This window comes from Sander lucioperca, chromosome 24 (genome assembly GCF_008315115.2).
Source record: "Sander lucioperca isolate FBNREF2018 chromosome 24, SLUC_FBN_1.2, whole genome shotgun sequence".
Lineage (NCBI taxonomy): Eukaryota > Metazoa > Chordata > Actinopteri > Perciformes > Percidae > Sander > Sander lucioperca.
The window spans coordinates 13622663-13627050 of record NC_050196.1 but is presented as its reverse complement, the minus strand read 5'-3'; positions in this window follow the sequence as shown (position 1 = coordinate 13627050).

Here is a 4388-nt window from a genome sequence, read left to right as displayed (position 1 = left end):
AGACCATTGTACATTTAGTTTCTTTAGGTAAGAGTCCACCTGATTACTAATATTATTAGTAATTGCAGTCAGGGGCATGGTAGTGTCGAGAGGGAAAGTGGAACCAGCCGAACATTTTAATATTCTGCTTCTATATTGCAGCAGAATGGGCTAGCACCTGGTCCGATGTGGTTTGTCAAGTCTGAGTATCATGGTTTTTTATCTAGATCATTGTTTGAATGCAGTAAATTGCCTTTTTTTAGAATAAAAAATAGAATAAAGGTTTGACAGAGATAAGTCAAAATGTCATCTGGACAGTAAATAATGACTGGCGCACGGAAAAGGAAGTCTTTGCCCTTATAGTTGTTATCTGTTGTCTAGCTGTCTACCTGGAACCCCCAAAATATCGGCGTTGCCGCCAGAGGCTAAATCGTCGTCAGAGACGTTGGGTTCCGAGATTGACTATTCCTAACCTTTACCCATAACCTCCCAATCAGGGGGCCAACTTCAGCGTCCTAATGGTCTAATAATCCTTCAAACGCATCAAACACATAAACGGTACCTCTGAAACCCTTTATTTCCAATAGCTTGTCCTGCGCTATGACGGTTTTCCGCTGCGAGTGCAGCTCAAGCCACGTTGTCTTAAAGGCCCATAAACCCTCACAGTAAAAGCTTCACACAGTAATTACAGTATGTTGAGAAAAGAGGCCTAAAATATGCTGAGACTTCAGATTGTTCAGACTTTCTTAAATGCAATATAAACACTTTATTTAATTTCTTAATAACCATAACAGATGCATGTGTTTACATGCTGATTCAGTTATATGTAGAGGCGTAACAATGGATGCATTAAAAGGGGAAGGGGGCCCACTCATATGCACAATACAGGGTCCTGATTTCTGTGCTAGTGGTTTGTTAGGGGTCAGTGATGCCTAAAATGAAGTTTGTGGGTCCTATTTGGCTTTTTTTTTTAAGACTTCTTCAAACTTAAACAAGTGTCTGAATTGCTGGCCCTGACACTTAGTAAATGTCAGGGCAAAGTAAGATGCACAATAAAAAAAAATATAATATGTATGTATGTAAATATGTAATGCTCTTTTTTTTAATGAAAGAGATTCATTACTCACATTCACTAAAGAAATGTTACATGGCTGATTCAGGAGAAGGCCTTAATGCTGAAAGTCCCAAGGACAAAATAAATGTACTGCATTAGATTTAATGTGGCGAATTAATAAGGAAACAAACTCAGATTTTATAAAGGAATAGCAAGTTGTTAGGAGCAAGAACCATCTAAAACTGCTGGTAAATATCTTTTAACATTCCTTCATTCTGAGAAAACATCAAACACATTTCTGATGCTGAGATACAATATTGTTCAAAGTGAACCCCTGGATTAAAATGTGATTATAGGTGTACGGAAACTCGAGTTGTGATCAAGGCAAAGACAATTAAATAAATATATGGAATATTTGACAGTCACCCAAGCTGTCTTTGTTTTTATCTTCCTACCTTTGTGAACATGTGCAGTACCTACCCAACAACTCTTATATCTGCCAAAGCAGTTGTATAATACTATCAAAAAGTTTAATTAGGTCAATGTGTTCTGAGGATGTCTGTGAATGCTGTTTTTCTCTTTGAACTTAATTGTGTCAAACACGTTTTATCTTAAAAAGCCCAATCTGTGACTGCAGCACGATGCCTTCTGTTGGGAAAAAGTGCATGTTTGATTATACAGGGACTTTTTAGAGCCACTATTTCTTATTCTAAAATTCACCACCTGAATTTCATACAGTCACTGTGAGAAAAGCATGTATACATGTACATCTTTTTATGCTGTGAATCCTCAAAAGATATAATTTCATTAGTGTGGAAGACTGTAATAGGATATACATTTATTAATGTAATGTTTACTGCGTATTAATTTCATGAAAAGCACCTGAAAATCAGTTGTCCGAAGTAATAACAATTACAAAGAATAGATCATTTCATTTATTAGAATCCTCGTTTATCAAAACATCCATACACACAGCAGACAAAGATGAGAATCATACTCCAACTTAAAGCGGCACTCTGGTAAATTTAGTGTTGCACTTTTATTTAGTTTGAGGACTCACAAGACACAGATTTAAAAACAAAAACAAAAAACAATGGTCAAAATCAAAGCAACAGACGCCCAAATATCCTGACTGGTAGTCTCCAGTATTGGTCCAAAACTGTGGATCCTAATTTCCCATAATGCAACTCAATAGTGCAACAGTTTTGTTAGAAAACTTTGTTTCTCAGATGGAAAATCTAACATAGATATGTTACTTCCGATACAAAATATGGCCTGACCCCTGGATGAAAGCCCCCTATTGACACAGTTTTCTTAAGTTTTAGCTAAGTGTTGCTTTAGTGTGGTGGATTAAGCTGTTTTCCCTTAACATGTGAAACTGTTAATATTTTGAACACTCATGTGTTACGACAAAACATTAAAATACCAGTTTCTCTTAATATTTGATCTCTATACTTGAAAATGATGCAGTGCACACAGCCACGAGCGTGTCACGTTATTGTTGTGAGGTTCAGTCTGGTTATAGCAGCTAATGGTCCATCCAGCTGGTGAGTGTCTGTGCCAAGTTAACAATGCTATTGAGCTGAGTCAGGGGCTGTCTGGGCCACATGCCCAATAACTCTGGCAGTCAACAGTTCACTATTTTATTGCCAATTTACAGCAACATTGCTTAAGACTGCATGCCGCATGAATTCAGTCATCACACATTCCAGGCACACGTACACTGGAAACTGTCCCAGTCTTCAGCCTTGTTTATGCTTCCATTTTTCCAAATTGCCTCCATGCCAGCTACCTGGCAGCTGGGCCTCTTTGTTGTATTAGCCATAGAAATGGAATAATTCATGTCTGGCCAAATCTGTTAAGTGTGTTCACGCCAAAGGGCCATGATTAAATTCATGTCACAACATTTGCAGGTACTCAAGCCTTAAGCAAGTAAGAATTAAAAAAAAGAAAATTGCAGCATCTTCGAGATAGGTGTAAATTGAAAGAAGTCATTATCTACAGAAAACACCTTCCCAAGTGGCAGCAAGGAGAGGCTTCAAAAGAATACTTTATTTTCGCAATCCAGACACATTGCAGAAAATGGAGGAGAAGCGTGCAGGGAGAATCTCTGGGAGGCCGGTTATGGCAAGCTGCTTAGGTAACTGCATTAGACAACCGCACATCAAAGCTTTAAATATTCAAGGGGCCCTCAGATGGCGAGAAATGTACAAATGGATTATTCCTTCTTGAGTAAATACACATAGAATATAAGCATGTGGCAGAGTGAGGAAAAAAGGGTCTGCAAGGGAGCATTTGGCAAATTGCAGCAGCACATGATGGAAAATGGTCAAATATAATGAGAGCAACAGAATAATATTGTGGAGAAGTGGTGTTATCGCAGATCAAACAGAATCAGACATCTTTCTCACCAGCTCTTACCAGTAAAACCAATTCAGCTACCCACATTACCCAGCCGTCATCAGTGACAGTATTCATATTGTGATGCTTCTGCTGTGCTCTCCTCCTACACTAGGCGCCACTTCCAAGAAAACTGTTCCAGTGAAGTGTCTTGGCAGTGATGAAGCATAAAAGAGCTGAGGCCTACAGGAACGACGAGTCCACATATCGTCGACAAATGGAAAAACGAGTCTGTGGGAAGTTCCGGATCTCATGCTAGGATGTTTTGTGATGAATAGCTAACCTTGTTCCCCAAAACTCTGCTCCCGTGCAGCGGCTTCATCACTATGCAGCTCTATCTTCATACATCTAACTCCCTGCCTGATTTATTGGAGGCTATGGCAGAGTCGCTAGACCTTGCATCAAACGCTACGGCATTCTGTGCACAAGTACAAATGCTTACATAGACTGCGTGAAGACAGATACATTTGTAAGATGGATGAATGGTGCACATTTGAATTGCAAAACATTCAGACACTCATTACATGGATTTGTTGGAAAATTCAGTGTCTCTGTAAAGAAAAATCTCTGCATCCAGTGGCAACATACATAGAGGTTTTGCTTTAATTGAACACATTTCACACACAAATGATGATTGATTAGTTCAATCTCAGCATCTATACCAAAAGACTGACCTTTCTTCACCTGTTAAATATTCATGCTGCCTTGTTGTGGAGGTCCCTTCAGGATAAATCCACATCAATAAGAGATATTTAGTCTGGTATTAATGGCAAAGGGATTTTGTACATTATTCAGGGGAGTGAGAGTCTTAAAACATGGCTGTATTCCACAGTCAAGATGTGTATTACGACCATCTGGTTAAGATTCAGAATCCCAGAAAGCTTGTGTCGCCCACTCATAAAGCTGTGTGTCCTATCCTGTAGCCGACAATTTAAAATGCAACGTGCATGTGTGG